This window comes from Microcaecilia unicolor, chromosome 3 (assembly GCF_901765095.1).
Source record: "Microcaecilia unicolor chromosome 3, aMicUni1.1, whole genome shotgun sequence".
NCBI classification, from domain to species: domain Eukaryota; kingdom Metazoa; phylum Chordata; class Amphibia; order Gymnophiona; family Siphonopidae; genus Microcaecilia; species Microcaecilia unicolor.
In genome coordinates, this window is record NC_044033.1 from 217,459,458 (window position 1) to 217,477,934 (window position 18,477).

Genomic DNA, 18,477 nt, shown 5'->3' on the forward strand with positions numbered 1-18,477 from the left:
CCCCCTACATGTGCATCACACCTCCCCCCTGCACCTCCCTCAGAGTTCCAGGCCCCCTTCCCTCCCTCCCATTTCCAGTCCCTCACAGTTCCAGGCCCCCCGCCCTCCCTCCCCTCTCTCTCTCCTTTCCCTCCCCCCCTCCGAGTTCCAGGGTCATCCCCTCCCAGTTCTAGGGTCCCCCTCTCTCCATCTCTCCCAGTTCCAGGGTCCCTCCCTCCTTCCCAGTTCCAGTGTCCCCCCCCTCCCTTCCAGTTCCAGGTTGTGGAGGAAGGGCTGAAGTAGCTCCCGCGTTCTGTGTGCAGGAAGGGCTCAGCGGCGAGCTAGAGGTAAAGCGGCTTCTGCGTAGCGTGTGGAGGAAGGGCTGTGAGCTAAACCGGCTCACGCATTGCGCGTGGAGGAAGGGCTTAAGTAGCTCCCGCGTTCTGTGTGCAGGAAGGGCTCAGTGGCGAGCGAGAGGTAAAGTGGCTCCCGCATTGCATGTGGAGGAAGGGCTGAGAGCTAAACCGGCTCCCTCTTCTTTTCTTCGCGCGCTTCCAGCCTCCCTGCTTCGAATAGTAACATCTCCTGATGTCAGGCAAGCAGGCTTCTACTGCGGGAGAGTGACGTCAGGAGATGGTTACGGACGCAGGCAGACACATTGGAACGTTGCAGGAGCAAATTATTATATTAGATATGGTTACAGTAGAGGTTCAACATTCAGTGTTTTTGGTCTGTTTCAGACTAGAAGAACTAATGTTATGGACACAGGTATTATTGCCAAAACATGACCGATGTCGCGTCATACCTCCAGTTGAACCACAGCTGTGTTGAATTTTATGTTTCAACTATTTTTTTTATTGACAATTCAATGATAATCAACACAACTAGTTCAATGTTTCCCAACATACAAACAATAAAATATCATGCATGAACCATACAGCTGTTAAGTTTTGTCAATCATTTCTCCCTCCCTATATATTTCACAGTCTTAGGAGCCTACTTGTCCTATCTGCGTGGGTTTAAGTAAGTGTATCGGATCCAATAATTCAGTACATCTGGGCGGCCTTCAGTTTACACTAGTACCAGCCCTTTGCATAAGGAACGTGTCCTAGACTAGTATCAAGTATCCTCTTCCCCATCCGTTCCTTTTTAATGAGCATTAATAAGCAAACTGCATCCCCTAGGGCTGAGAACTTGACGGTAAGGCCTGTGTTGAATTTTAATAAATAGAATAGACTTTTAAGAATAATTTTCCTTGGATTCTTTTTTTCCTCACTCTTTACCTGTTGGTTGACAAACATCTTACATACTAACTTGGAGCAAGGACAGTGATACACAGAAATAAAGATCATAGCAAACCATTCCCGGACAGTTACCATCTAGGCACTCAGCAATCCTTCTCCATGTCTTTTCTATTTGAATAGCTTCATTCTTTTTCTGGGTGACCTACAACTCCAATCTATGCACCATAGTAACAGATCTCCACCATTACAGAATGGTCAAAGAAATTGTCGGGTCAATATTCAACACAATTTAACTGTCCAGAAACAGCTCCAGGCTGGTTAAATTGTCTATTTGAAGCTAACAGCTCATTTTCGGTGACACTTCACTGTTAAATGCTACTGAAAATAACCGATTAGCACTGAACTGAAAACTGGGTATTTTGGGGGTGTTCTGGGGTGCAGTCAGCACTTGGCCAATTAAGCACTAATATTCAGCACTTAACTAGCTAGATTAACCATATAAACAAGACCACATAAAAATCAGTCCTATCTTTATTTATTAGGATTTATTTACCGCCTTTTGGAATTCACTCAAGGCGGTGTACAGTAAGAATAAATCAAACATAATCAATAGACAATTACAGCAGTAAAAATATTCAAATAACAATACAAAGTATGGCATAGTATACTACTTTATCTCTCTATTTTTCCTTTAATTGGGTACCTTGGTTTATTATTTTCTATAACAATCTATTTCCAAGGGTTAACGTATGTAATGACCCGGACCTCCAATGCTACAATATGTTTTATTATCAAACTGACCTCAATACCTCCACCCCTGGTCTAACACCTATTGGTGAAACAGAACCTTTATATAAAGGATACCAGGGATTCTGTGGGGTTACTTCTTATCATAGGTCATAATTTAATTAATAATTCAAAAAAAAATTTTCATATGTTTTACCAATAAGAAACTGTTTTGTTAGCATTGGTTGACCTGAATCAACACATACTCTTCACATCTTATCTAAAAGTGTCCTAATTACTATATGTACATGGAGACCCCTTGTCCCAATACCTTTATTTTCTATTTTTCATTTTTCACATTTGTCCACATTTTCCTCTCATCACAAAACTATTTGCACTTAACTGAATTCTATTCAATCTTCTCCAGCCGGCTGGTGCTTCTCACAGCCCTGGGATTTGTGGCAATGTTTTCTCCGGTTTGTGGATCCCTACGTGTCTCCGTTCTTCTTCGTTATATATTTCCGTTCCTTTGTTTTCTTCATGCAATATTTCAATATTGTATCTTAGTGTTCTATTCCGACAAGCACGTCTTGTTTCGCGATATTCATCGCTGCTTCAGGAACTTTGTTATTCTTTGATTTCTTACTTTCAATTCAGAATATGTAATAGAACATTTTAATAGACAGTGTAGGGTATAAGCAAAGATGGAACATATAGATATGTAAGTGAGTAAGAGGAGTTAGAAAGTAAGATGACTAATTTAAAGAAAGGTGCACATAGCTATAGCTGTATTAAATGCTGAATATCACTTTTAGGGGACCTGTTTACAAAGTTGCGGTAGGCTAATGGTGTGCGGCAATCCGGTTCTGCTGCTGTCTAGCACTGGAGTCCGGGGGTAGCTACAGCTCAATTGCATGACATTTTCAGGACCAACTGTCGGCAGCTAGGGCGCAGTCAGTGGTAATTGGACAGTGGGGTTTGGAGAGTCAAAAAGTATAGACCGATACCTGCAGAAGGAACTGTCCTAACTTTAGCCTAGGAGCTAACCAGGTACCAGTCTTACTATTGGCCTGTGCCTGGTTAACTTCTGGGTTGCACCACTGGAGTTTCTGGGTCCCCCTCTGCTTCTTGATTTCCCCTTGTTACTGTCCAGGTCAGTGCCCAGTGTTACTGACCAGTATGACCTCATAGTCAGTTAAACCTCCTCTTCTCCAAGTAGAAACTTACCACTAGACTCTCAATTCTTAGACAAATCTTTATTGCATTCTTCCGATACACAAGAGAATTCAATCTACAATTCAGCTGCCTGTATGAACTGGTGCCTATTGCAACACTTCAGAGGTAAGGAGGCTGGTATGACATTTGAGGCTGGCATAGAGGCTGGCAAAAAAAATGTTTTTTTAATTGTTTTTGGGTGGGAGGGGGTTGGTGACCACTGGGGGAGTAAGGGGAGGTGATCCCCGATTCCCTCCGGTGGTCATTTGGTCAATTGGGGCACTTTTTTGAGGCTTGGTCCTAAAAATAAATAGACCAAGTGAAGCCGGCAAAGTGCTCATTAGAGCCGGCCTTCTTTTTTCCATTATCGGGCGAAGCCGGCCTTCTCATAACCATGCCCCCGTCCTGCCTTCCATGCCCTTCCAAAACACCCCCCTTTAACTTTGGCCGGCTCTGCGACGGAAAGCAGTTGGAGCTTGCCAAAATCGGCTTTTGATTATACCGATTAGGCCGGGTTTAAGAGATGGCCGGCCATCTCCTGATTTGTGTTGGAAGATCGCGGCCATCTCCTTTGAAAATAAGCAGGATAGGTACCTTTCAATGGTCAGATGATCCATCTCTCTACAAGCACCCACAAAGTTGGTTCCGCAATCAGAATGGATGTGCTTAACTGTATTAACAGGGTACAAATTGTATTGCAATGATAGAGAGGATCAAATAGGAACAGGGGTTGTTGCGCTATATGTTAGAGGGAATTGAGTCAAATAAAATAAACATTCCACATGACACAGATAGAGCTGGAATTATTATGGATATAAATTCCATGTGTGAAGGCAAAGGCGCCCGGTATAAGAGGCTTGGGGAGGCTAAGCCTCCCCAGCCAGAAGTCCGTCGGATTTTGATTGACAGCTCAGCTGGTCGGATTCGGACCACGATGCCGCCGACATGACACACACCGCATCGGCATCAGCCCCCGGGGCTCGCCGCTCGGCCCAGCATCGTCTTTTTAAGACCCGCCGACGCGCGTGACCACGACGATGCCCACACACGGACAGACGGACACACACACCATCCTAAATTCAGCCCGCCCAGCCCCAGGCCCTTGAGTTCCGAACTTCCGCCCGCTCGGGCTCTCACCAGCGCGCCGGTTGGTCCTGTGCTGCTGCCTTACTGCGAATCAAAAGACAAGACGGACATGCGGCTAGCGGCTTCTTTTTCTTTCTTCGCCCCGCCCTCGGCTGGGCTCGCCCAGGTCCTCCTCAGCTCACGTCAGCCTTCTTCGCGCGCTGGCTCGCTCCCGTCCCGTGGTGTACTGTTCCGCATAGGCGGGAACGCGCGGGACGGTACACATAGTAGGAGAAGAAGAAAGACAGAGAGTACTCTCTGTCTGATGATCCCTCCCACTTCCTTCTAGAAATTTGCCCCGGGTCCGGGAGGCCGCTTGGCTTTCAGGAGACAGAGGTAAGTGCTGCTCTGCTGTGCTGACTGACTGAAGGAAGGTTTTTTTAAAACAAAAGAAAGAAGTAAAAAAAAAATTAAATATTTTGTTATTTTTGTAAGTTTCATGCAGATCTCTTTGTTTAAACATAACTTAGTTAAACAAAGAGATCTGCATGAAACTTACAAAAATAACAAAATATTTAATTTTTTTTTACTTGGGCAGTATGTTATACAAGGCTCTATGTGAACCCTTGCTTGAGCAGTAATTTCAATATTATTTGGAGCAAGTGGTAGCCATTGTAGATAGTTTCAGTAGAATTTATGACATAAGAATATTGCTGTTGATTCATATCTTTTTTGAAAGGTATATCATTTCACTAGCCAGGGCATGTTCAGACTGAGCTGGAAAACCAAAAAGGAATTAAATATTTTCCCCGTTTGGAAAATACGTTCCTGTAACAGCTAGTGGATTTGGAAGCTGGTTTGAGAACAACCAAATAGGTCAAAGGGGATGAAGGAAATGCTGCATGTTGACAAGTACCATTAGAATTCTTACAATTCTTTTTTTTTTAATCATTTATATTGGTGTATTAGGTTCTGCCAAGTGTAATATTTATGGTTCTGAGTGTGTTTTGCACAAAGTTGTGCATAGTGTTTTGCAGTTGAGTGATTGTGGTTAGAATATGCTTTGAGCAACCACTTTATTCTTTGACATATGATACATATCTAATATCTAAATTTAATAAAAGGTATTGTGACTTTTATTTTATTTATTTATTTTTTATGTGTGTTATCAGACAATTATGGATTTAAGCTCCACCCCTGGCCCCACCCCTAACCCCGCCCCCTTTAGCCTCCCCAAACAGTTGGGCCACCGACCGCCTATGTGTGAAGGGAAAGAGTATTCTTGTAGGGCTGTACTACCGTACACTGGGACAGAACAAACAGACGGATGATGAAATGTTTACGAAGATTAGGAAAGCTAGTAAATGGGCATGATATAATAATGGGTGATTTTAATTACCTCAATATTGACTGTATAACTGTTACATCAGGGAGTGCCAGGGAGTTAAAATTTCTAGATGTAATAATTGACTGCTTCTTGAAGCAGTTATTCCAGGAACCAACGAGAGGAAGAGCCATTCTGGTTCTGGTTCTTGGTGGTGTGCAGGGCATAGTGTGAGAGGTGGTGGTGTTGGGTCCCCTGGGAAACAGTGATCATAACATGATAAAATTTGAGCCACTATCTGGGATGAACCTGCAAAAGAATCTACTGCATTTAATTTTCGAAAAGGGCGACTATAATAAAATGAGGAAAATGGTAAAAAGTGTAAAGCTGCGTTTAGAGCTATTCTCAGGAAGAAGCCAGGCAGAGACCAAAGACAGAAAAAAGGGAGGTTTTATTACTCACTAACACAGGAGATAGTATATGTAGCAAACATTAGTAATGTAACCCTTAAGGGTTAAAATATTTAAAAAAAGGAACCTTGTTAGTGCCGGGGCCAGGGATTCCCTAATTTTAAAGGAGCCGGCTCATTTTAATGAGCAGAGCCGGTTCCTGCAGGGGAGAAAGCCCAGTGTGGGACAGTAAGAAGTTTGAGAAATGCTCTGGTGCACTTCTCCGGCCTGGAACTTGAAGGGAGGGAGGGAGGAAGGGAGGGACGATGACCCTGGAACTGGAAGGGAGGGAGGGGGACCCTGGACTGGGAGGGAGGGTAGGGGGGCCTGTGAACTCGGGAGGGAGGTGGAGGGTAGACAGGAGACAGGGGAGGGGGGACATGGGGGAGGGGGATGAGGGGGAGGGGGGAATGCACCACCTATTTAAAAAAAAAATCAGCATCCCCAATCATTTTGAACAGTTGGCGCCTATGGTAGTAGGTACCCTGGACCTGGTTCCTGTTGTCATCTCGTATAAGGTACCCAAAGAACAAAAAGAAAGGTGAAGACTCGAAGATATACAAGAAAGCTGGAAGAGACAGCTAAGTTACTTATTTCCACTATACAAGTATATAGAGGACTGATAAACATGAGATTAACTAGAGGGACAAAAACAAAAACATATATTTAATACTTACCTGCTCCTTTGATGAAGAACCTGAAAAGTAAATAAAATAATCAATTCTTACAAATTAGAGGGATTTTAAAATGAACTATTGATGTTAAATGCATGTTTAAATATAAAATTTTACTTATTTGAAAATTGATACTTATCTGATAGGTTTCTGTTGTGTTCAGAACTGCAATGGTGTGGTATTCTATGGAGAAACAAAGACATTATCAAACATAGTAGAAATTTGATGTTAAATTAATAGTTTTGAATAAATTTATTTAAATTTAAAGGTAAAACGTCTGCCTGACTGAGTTACTTATTTTAGATTTATTCCCCTCCTATTTTAGAAATAGAAAGGTGAGGCTAGTGACAATATTTGAACCTTTATCTCCGTTTTGGTGGAGTACATCTGAGGTAAACATTTGGGTACAGTAGGATATACTTTCATCCTTGAAGGTGAGGTCACAGTAATCTCACAAAACCTAACATCAGTTATTCTGGTAGTGGTAAAATAATTAGTCTGAACTTAGAGAAAGGGAAAGGGAAATGGGACTTGAAATACTGCCTTTCTGTGTTTTTTTGCAACTACATTCAAAGCGGTTACATAGTGTATTCAGGTACTTATTTGTACCAGGGGCAATGGAGGGTTAAGTGACTTCCCAGAGTCACAAGGAGCTGCAGTGGGAATTGAACTCAGTTCCCCAGGATCAAAGTCCACTGCACTAACCACTAGGCCACTCCTCCACTGAAGAGAAAGGAAAGTTTGTTTCTCATCAGGACATATCATATGAAGGACACAAAGCTGAGAGAGAAACAAACAAAAGAAAGAAGGAAAGAAAAAAATGAAAGATTTTTAGCTGCAAAGACCAAGTCCCCACCCACAGTCATGGGGGGGGGGGGGGGTAAAGGAAAGCATACACATCCCCCCCCGGGGAATATACCCTACCTACCAGAAAGATATATTCCACTGTTCCCTCGATGTGCAGTCACTTATATACATCTTCCATCACAGAGCACCACCTCATAAATTAACCAGTGAGGAATCCTGCACATACACAGGGTTCTACCCATTTGTCTGGTCATTACCTCATGTTTTACCAACCTTCTTATATGTCCAGCTAAAACTGGTTTGTACTAGTTTGCAGATAAAACCGTTATCAGGCCTCTGGCTACAGTGATCAGGATGTGCTGAGGTCTGCAGTAACAGGCCCCAGAACAAACATTCACAAAGCACAAAGAAGCATAGTTGCATGACAAATGCCATAACAAAAGAAACTAAAAGGATCAGCTGCAAAGGTTAGGACACTAGATCAGGTGTGGATGTTATTAAAAAATACCATCTTGGAAGCACAGTCCAGATGCATTCCACGTATTTGCAAAGGTGGAAAGAAGAGAAAATATCAGCCAGCATGGTTAAAAGGTGAAGGTGGAAAAATGACCCAAACAAAGAAAATAAGAAGGAACATAAGCACTGGCAAGTCAAATGCAATGTATTAATAAAGAAGGCTAAAAGAGAATAGGAAGAGAAACTTGCCGCAGAGGCTAAAACTCAGAATAACAACTTTTTCAGATATATCAGAAGCAGAAAGCCTGGGAGGGAATCTGTGGGACATTTAGATCATGAAGGATCAAAAGGGGTGCTCAGGGGAGTGCAAGGCCATAGTGGAGAAACTGAATGAATTCTTTGCTTCTGTCTTTACGGAAGAAGATGTAAGAGATCTGCCTGTACTGGAAATGGTTTTCAAGGGTGATGATGCGGTGGAATTGAAAGAAATCTTGGTGAACCTGGAAGATGTACTGAGCCAAATTGACAAATTAAGGAGTAGTAAATCACATGGACCTGATGGCATACATCCAAGAGTGCTCAAAGAACTCAAGCATGAAATTGCTGATCTGCTGTTAGTGATATGTAATCTGTTGTTAAAATCGTCCATAGTACCTGAAGATTGGAGGGTGGCCAATGTGACCTTGATTTTTAAAAAGGGTTCTAGGGGTGATCCAGGAAATCATATAGACTGGTATGCCTGATGTTGGTGCAGGGCAAAATAGTGGAAACTATTATAAAGAATAACATTATAGAACACTAGACAAACATGGGTTAATGGGACAGAGTCAGCATGGGTTCAGCCGAGGAAAGTCTTGCTTCACCAATTTGCTTCATTTCTGTGAAGGCATGATTAAACGTGGATAAAGGTGAGTCAGTTGAAGTAGTGTATCTAGATTTTCAGAAAGCTTTTGATAAAGTTCCTCATGAGATACTCCTGAGAAAATTAAAGAATCATGGATAGGAGGCAAGTTCTGGTGTGGATTAGGAATTGGTTATTGGACAGAAAACAGAGGGTAGGGTTAAATGGTCATTTCTCTCAAAGGAAGCTAGATCGAGTTTCAAGTTTATTACAATTTACTAGGCCACCAGCCAGAGCACCATCTAGGTGGCTTACAATGTATGCAAATATATCAGAGAAAGAAATAGTGAAGTAAGAGGGGAGGAAATCCATATAATGAGTGAAAAAGAGGAAGGGAATAAACATAAGTGTTGTTCTTAGTCATTCCAGGCTTATGATCAGGTAGTCTATAAAGAGGAAGAGTTTCATGGAACATATCTTGAAAGAAAAATGTCTTAAGTTCGGTTTTGAAGGCTGATAAGGAGGTTTGATGTCATAGGGTGACTGGAAGAAGGTTCCATAGCTGCAGACCTTGAGCAGATAAAATGGAGGCACAAGTATGCTCAAAACGAATTTGTTTATAAGTTGGGGCAAGAAGCAAGTTGTTGTCCTGGGAGCAGAGAGAATGGGAGGGGGCATATGGGAGTAGTAGATGATAAGGAAAGTGGTTCTTTTGAGACCAGAGTTTTAAAGACTAAGAAAAGAAGTTTGATTGTAATTCGATGGATTACTGTGAGCCAATGGGAATTTTTCAGTAGCAGTGTAATATGGTCAAATATTTTGGCATTATGGATTAACTGGATAGCAGTGTTCTCTACAAGTTGTAAGTGTTGTATTTCTTTAAGTTGAAGGCCTTTTATAGGGTGAATTACAGTAGTCAATTTGAGATACAATGAGTGCGTGGATCAGAATGGTAAGAGCTAAGGGATGTAGGAGAGATGGAATGGAACAAATAAGTCTTAATCTGAAAAAGCACGCATTATTACTTGCTCTATTTGTGTATGGAAGTTAAGTTCTCCCACAATACAAGTGACCAAGTACTGTAGAATAAGTGTGTTACAAAGATAAATAGACAAACTAGGATTATAAATAATGCGGTTAATAAAGAGTAGAACCTTAGATGTGTCACGATTTAGAATTAGCCTATAACTGTACTTCTTCAAATGACTATAATTCTGTGGAGTGCATCAGACTGTAGGAAATGGATAGGAGAAAAAAGCCTCTGAAACTAGCCCAGCCTCCAACCCAAATAGTTAGTGTTAATAACAACGATTGAGAGAATTTACTGGGTGTCTTATCTTCATCGACATAACCCCCCCCCAAAAAAAAAAAAATTTCCAAGATATAAGAGATGCTAAACTGCACAGAATGACTGGGGATCCAAAAGAGTATATAATATGAAAGCTTATAACTTAAATTTCAAGTTCAGGTGCAAAACAACGTGTGAATCAATGGAGGGTGGGCTAGTTTCAGAGGCTTTTTTCCCCCAACGTGTGAATCAATGGAGGGTGGGCTAGTTTCAGAGGCTTTTTTCCCCCTATCCATTTCCTACAGTCTGATGCACTCCACAGAATTATAGTCATTTGAAGAAGTACGGTTTTTGCCTTCATTGTATACTGGAGAGGTTTTGGTGTAGCAATATATCAAGAACTCTCTTTTCCTTCTTTTGGGATATAGGATTTAGAATTAGGCAATATTCTCAGAGCCAGTTTGTTATTTTAAGTAGATCATCATTGAAATTAGAGAAAACTACTGGGTTGAAATAATATATTAATGAGAGTAGTTGGAGGTCATCAGCATATACATATAAGGTGAAACAATGAGATTATGCTACAGTAAGTAAGGAAAATATTAAATAAGATTGGAGACGATATAGAACCTTGAGGGAGTCCTGATGTTGGGGAGTATATGGCAGAGACAGAGTTATTATGATGGATACAATAATGTCAGTTACTAAGATAAGATCGGAACCAGTTTAGAGCTACTCCTGAGAGACCTAAGGTATGCAGACACTGAAGTAATAAGGAATGGTCAATTAAATCAAATGCGGCACTAAGATCTAAAGAAAGAAAGAAAACAGAGTGTGATTTATCTAGATGATTTTTAATATATGTGGTGATGCCTAGAAGGGTGGATTCAGTGCTATGGTGTTTCCGAAAACCAGATTGATTCAGATGAAGTGTTTTATTAATAACATTTATTGATTGTGAACTACTGTTTCAACCACTTTAGCTAGAAAAGGAAGGTTTGCAATCCTATATATGGTGCCTCGATTTCCACATGGAAAATCAAAGTGTATTCTAAGTACACTTTAATGTTGGCGACATTATAGAATATGCCGAGCGAGGGGGGCGCTGTTGAGCATCATGTGAGACGACTGCGTGATGACTGAGCTCTCACCATTTCTTCTACAATACAGGAAAAATAAAGGAGACAAAATAATTTTCATAACTGTTACCTTGCGGATTTTACTTCTGCATGTTCATCTGCTATTGATGGCTTCAAATAAATCAGGAAAATGGAACAGGGTCGAGCTTGCTTCCCCGCAAAAGAATCCAGGTCTCACCTCTGACGACAACTCAGCAGCCATATTGGAAGAGATTTGCTGCCTTAAGGAGCTAATGTGTGAAACGAAAGGTGATGTTACTGAAATTAAAGAAGATATCTCCACCATTAAATCTGAATTGGCGCGTTTTAATAATAGGATTGAGATCCTAGAAAACAAATCTACGGTCACTGACAAAAATATAAAACTTCTCCAGTGTCAATGTAAAATAAATTCAATCTTGGAACGAGAATTGGAAGATGGGAAACTTTGGAAGGGCCAAACATGATTACATTCTTGGAAACGCTTATACCTGAAGTTTTATATTTCCAATTCGGAAAAGATTTTGAAATTGAATGTGCACATAGATCTGTTTTGACGATCTCAAGACAAACATCCGAGGCAAATAGTTTTCAAGGTTCTACACTATATTCAAGTTTCCGATATCATGCAACACACCAAAACCAGAGCACCTATTAAGTATGAAGGCTCAGTTCTACAATTTTTACCAGATCTCAATTAAAATACTATCAAGCAAAGGAAGCTATTACTTGCTTTTTGCCCTAAGCTGAAGGAAATAAACGCCAGGTTTGGAATCTTTTACCCAGCACGCACGCGGGTCACTTTTAATAACAAAACCAAAGATTTCACTGACCCAGATGCTCTGGCTAATTATCTGGCTGGGGGGGGGGCAGGGAAGAGAGGAGAGTCGCAGGACATGGGTGGCTGGAGGGGGGCAGGGGAGAGAGGAGGGTCGCTGGACATGGGTGGCTGCTCACAGAGAGTCTGTGTATCGCACACATACTCTCTCACACTCTCTCTGTCTCACACACACTCTGTCTCTCACACACACTGTATCTGTGTGAAACACACTTTCTCTCTCTCACACTCACTGTGTCTCAGATACGCAGTCGCACACACTCTCATTCTCACACACACACACACTCTCTCTCTCACACACACACTTGCACCCAGTCTCACTCTCTCTGTCACACACACTTGCACATTCACTCTCTCTCTCTCACACACAGTCACTCTCACACACACTCTCTCAAACATACACACTCCGAGGAAAACCTTGCTAGCGTCCGTTTCATTTGTGTCAGAAACGGGCCTTTTTTACTAGTATCTCAATATGCTGTAATATCTGGCTATAAATTGAACACCACAAAAACCGAATTATTGCCTATAAACTGTGTCTATATGAAACATGTTATTCAACAATATCAGTTTCAATAGACTGAACATCAGATCAAATACTTAGGTGTTTTGTTTGGCCCTACAATGGATGATACTCTTAATTATAACTCCTCAAATTTAATTAAAATTGTTGACTCCTTAACTAAGAAATGGTCACCACTGAGACTGAATTGGTGGGGTCGGCTGGAAACTGTAAAAATGATGATTGTACCAAAAATTAATTACATCCTTAGCATGTTACCAGTCTTATTAAAATCTACAATTTATAAGAAAATTGAATCAAAACTAACTCATTTCTTATGGGCTAATAAAACACCTAGAATATCCATTAAGAAACTGAAAGCTTGTCCTTTGAATGGAGGTGTAAATTTTCTTAGTTTTTTTTTGACTATCATATATCCTTTTTATTGAAACAAAACTCATTATTTATGTCTGACAAGGATCAGCTCAATGCTCCCTCCTGGCTTCATAAAGAATCTATTAAACAGTTAGACACTCCCCTACAATATCTCCCTTGGTCTCATCAGGCTAAGATCTCTAATTGTTTGTAACTTTATAAACTGTATTCAAAGAAATTGACTCTGTTGTAAAAAATCCACTAAAGAATTCTGTTTACAATCCCATCTGGAACAACTTGACTTTTAAAATCAATAAGACTTGTATAAACTGGGCTACTTGGAAAAAAAGCTGGCATATGGTCCTTAGCTGATGTTATAAAGGACTTCACTTGGTTACCTTTATCTCAGCTGTGCATGAAACACGAATTACCCACTTCTTGCTATTATCAATGGTTACAACTTAAGCTTTGTGTGTCTGAAGCTGTGGAAATAAATAAGTTATCTGTTGATTCTCCAAGTTGTTGGCAACTGTGCAGAACTTTAATGTCATCCAAGAAAGCTGCATCTAAATGGTATAAAATAATACAACAGGCTAAATATAATCCACCCATTGGTACTATGCAATCATAGGATCATGACTTGGATCTTCATCTAGATGTACAAGAGTGGCAAAAATTCTGGCACAAATCTACGCATATTACCAAATCAGCATCTAATTCACAATCTATGCTTTTTTTGGCGCACAAAGCCTTCTGGACTCCATCCAAACTTGCTAAGCTACATAAAACTACAAACAAACACATGGATAAATGCTGGACATGCAATATTAGTACTGGAACTCTTGAACACACTATTTTTTCATGTTCTTATGTACAAGATTACTGGTGTTCAATTTGGGAAACATTTGGGCTCATTTTCGAAAGAGGACGTCCATCTTTCAACATAAATCAGAATATGGACGTCCTTCAACCAGGGACGTCCAAATCGGTATAAACGAAACCTGATTTAGGACGTCTCCAACTGCTCTCCGTTGCAAGAACGGCCAAAGTTCAAGACGGCGTGTTGGAGGCGGGACTTGGGCGTGCCTAACACTTGGAAGTCCTTTACCCATAATCGAAAAAAACAATGATGTCCCTGGCGAACACTTGGACGTTTTCACCCGGACCTGTTTTTCTTATGACTAAGGCACAAAAAGGTGCCTGAAATGACCAGATGACCACCGGAGAGAATCGGGCATGACCTCCCGTTACTCCCCCTGTGGTCACTAACCCCCTCCCACCCTCTAAAACATCTTTAACAACATTTCATGCCAGCCTCTATGCCAGCCTCAGATGTCATACTTAGGTCCATGACAGCACATGCAGGTCCCAGGAGCAGTTTTAGTGGGTACTGTAGTGCACTTCAGACAGGCAGACCCAGGCCCATACCCCCCCCCCCCACCTGTTACATTTGTGGAGGAAACAGCGAGCCCTCCAAAACCCACCACAAACCCACGTCTAGGTGCCCCCCTTCACCCGTAAGGGCTATGGTAGTGGTGTACAATTGTGGGTAGTGGATTTTGGGGGGCTCAGCACACAAGGCAAGGGAGCTATGTACCTGGGAGCAATTTATGAAGTCCACTGCAGTGCCCCCTAGGGTGCCCAGTTGGTGTCCTGGCATATCAGGGGGACCATACACTACAAATGCTGGCTCCTCCCACAACCAAATGGCTTGCATTAGGACGTTTTTGACATGAACGACTTTGGTTTCGAAAATCGCCAAAAGTCACAAACATCCAAGTCTAGGAACGACCAAATCTAGGGATGTCCAAATTTAAGGATTTGGACGTCTCTGATGGTATTTTTGAAACGAAAGATGGACATTCATCTTGTTTCGAAAAGTACAGGTTTCTCCGCCCCTGGATTTCGCTGTTTTGCAAGGATGTCCAAATCGCAACTTGGATGTCCCTTTTGAAAATGCTCCTCCACATCATCCACATTAAATATATCAGATGCTTTCTCGTATAAGATAGCCATTCTAGGGTCCTTGGAAATACAACCACAGCTAGATAAATACCAAGCACAATTATTGGACATACTACTTCAATTGGCTTTAAGAAAGGTCTTTCCAACAGAAAAATACCAATCTAAACTAACATACAAACCATGGTGGAATTCATTATGCTTACTAGCCAAATATGAATATGCAGCTGCTGAAAATTTTAATTCATTGTCCAAATATAAAAAAATAAGGGCTCCTTTGCTTGACCAATTGAACATTGCTCATTTGCGAATATGAACTATATATGTTTACACTGTGACTCTCACGTTTTCTCAACTCATTGGTGCCGATATTTCATGTTTCATTTTTACCTTTATCTTAATGCTCAATTGTATACACAGACATGTATATCGATGCCTAATTATTGCTCTCTTGTTGACTAACTTGTTTAGTCATTTGTTTATTATTTGTTGTTGTTTGTTCACAATATAAATAAAATAAACATATTGGAACTAAAAAAGAACACGCAGAGCGCTGATCCATGTGACTACATTTAGTTGTGGTCATTTATGCCAAGCAAAACCTGGTATAAATTACACTGATTAGCTTAACTAATTATGGACCCTGTTTACTAAGGCACTTTAGCGTTTTTAACACGCCTACAATTAGTGCTTGCGCTGTGTAGGCGCCTATAGGGATACTGTAGGTGTGTACACAGCACGTACATGGTTAACACACATTAAAAAAGTTAATGCGTCTATAACACGGTGTCATGGTCGGCGTCGCCGATGTCCATACCTTGCTCATCTGTGCTGTGCTCCTTCTTCTTACCTTCTAAAATTACCTGCATTTCTAGTCACTGACCTGTGTGGTCACTGTGGAGTGGTGGAGGCCTAGCTGGTGATGTCATCAGCACTGAGCTCTTCTTAAGCTGGCTTCTGAGAGTGCTCAGGGTACTGGCAATTGCCCTTGATTGGGCCCAGGCCTGCCTGGGCCCTGCTAGTTCCAACTCTGTTTCATTGTGAGGCGGTGGCCTGAAGCTTTGCTACAGCTTTTCCTTATGCTGTGTTCCTGTGGAGATCCGTCTCCAAGCCAGGGAGTCCTGAGGAGTAAAAGCTTGGCCTATATCTTTTCCTTATGCTGTGTTCCTGTGGAGATCTGTTTCCAAGCTAGGGAGCCCTGAGGAGTAAAAGCTTGGCCTACAGCTTTTCTTTATGCTGTGTTCCTGTGAAGCCTGCTTTCAGCTTGGAAGTCCTGAGGAGTATAGCTCTGCCTTCAGCTTTCAACTTTGCTTGGGTCCAGTGAAGCCTGCTGCCAGGCCTGAGTCCAGAGCCTCCCGTGCCTCAGTTGAGATTCCAGTTGCCCACCGTGAGGCCTTACTCGTTGTGTGCAGCGAGTGGCTTTGTGCTGTGTTTGGGACTGTGTGGGCTGGATGACGGGGAATGCTGCAGGTGCAGTGGCTGAGGCCACTTCACAAGGTATCTCTGGACGAGGGAATGGTGCTTGGAGTGCGGAGGGGTCCGCGTGGGCTGATCCTGGCCCTTGGGTGCTGTGCAGGGCTGTTGAGTCTTCTACCTTGGGAGCATCGGCTCAGGTTTGGCTTCTTCACCTTACTTGCCTTGGGAGCGTCGGCTCGGGCTTTGTTGCTTTATCTTGCTTGCCTTGGGAGCATCCGGCTCAGGCGCCTCAGTGACTGTTTGCTTGTCTTAGGTGACATCCCTAGTCTTCTGTGAGTGGAGTGTCCCGCTCTTGCTGCCACCTGCGGTGCAGGTCCTCAAGAGACTTTCTTTTCTCTTTATTTTGCTTCTGCTCCACTCTGGTTTTGAGGGAACTTTCGGCGGTTCTTCCGTGGCTCTTCTGAGTGTACTGACAGAGTGAACCCTTTCCTGAACCAAAAGTGGTGTTTCCTCTGTCAGCCAAGTATTACTTGTTTGTCTTTGTCCCGCTAGGGCGGGCCCTATTGCCTAGTTTATTGTGTACTACTGTATGCCATATGTTTGCATTGCTCTGTTAGTATTGAGATGCCTAGCTAGGCTGCTTATGTTTGATTTCCCTAAGTAGCTAGGCTGTTCCACTTTACCTTTACAGTATACTTTATGCTTTGCATTGTGTTTGCTAGTATTGAGATGCACAGCTAGGCTGCTTATGATACAGCTAGGCTGTTATACTTTACCTCATTCTATGTTTTATGTTTGCCTTGCTTCAGCTAGATTAGACGGTATAGCTAGGCTGCCTGTTTTCCTTTCTGTGCCATTTGGATACCCTTTTAGCCCTGTGTTTTTGCTGCTAATAAAGCTGCCTCCGTTCATCTCCACTTTTGGTCTGGTCCAGTTCTTGGGAGCACTCTTAGTTCTGAGGGGACTTGGTCTACACATAGGTGGTTGGGTGATTCTCACGTGGCCACCTCTAGGCCAAGGGCTCACAAATGTCACACGCAGCTTAGTAAGCAGGGCCCTAAGTTATGGACATTGTTATGGAATACACTTTGATTTCCATGCCGTACATAGAATCCCGGGGATAATGTCTGGAAAAGGTTTACCAGAAGGGTTGTGCCATTAATACGAAACCAGAAAATATTCAAAATTATATCTTCCTCCAGATGATGGTCTTTCACTCATACTTTACAGATCCTATTAGGAGGTCTATACAGATGCTTATATACTAGAATATATGTGATAAAAATGAACTCCGGCTCTGATTAGTTTACAAAATGTGCTCAAAGTGTGATCCACTTGACTTAATGCAATGAGAAAGTTGAATGGGTCTCAGATATTGCATATTTGTTCCATATGGATTGAAAGAATAATAATTTACCATTATCAGTAAGCTGACCTAGAGTATGATTTCTGGTTCATACACAATCAGGCCAATAACTTGGTTTCTGATGAATTCAAAAGTAGAGAGGTGTGGTAGCCGTGTTAGTCCACTCTTAAAGGTTCTCAATAGAAATCAAACAAAATAAAACATGGAAAAGAAAATAAGATGATACCTTTTTTATTGGACATAACTTAATACATTTCTTGATTAGTTTTCGAAGGTTGCCCTTCTTCGTCAGATCGTCAGATGAATTCAAAGGAAGGGAATAAGCCACAATAAAGAAAATACCGAGTTTTTCCATAGGAACTGGGCCAAAGTACTTAAAGAACAGGATTTCCCTCTACACATCTTCAAGGTCAATAGCTACCCAAACTACATGATGGAAAGCCCACCAGATTGGTTCATCAAATGCTTAACTGAACACATAGAATACATGTTCTCGAAAGGCTATTTCCCTTCTGACAAAGGCAATATCATACTCATTCCAATCCCTAAAGACGCCACCAAAAAACCCAATGAACTCACTAATTACAGACTAGTGGCATCAATACCACTTCTGACAAAAACAATGGAGGAACTAGTAGAACAATAATTAATGTAATACCTAATACACTAGTCAGTCCTTCACAGCTCATAATCAGAATTCAGACCATGCTATAGCACTGAAACAGTCATAACCACCCTGATCACAAAATTCAGAAGAATAATAAGCCAAGTCAATACTACTACTACAATTCGATATGTCAAGTGCCTTCGACCTAGTAGATCACATAATACT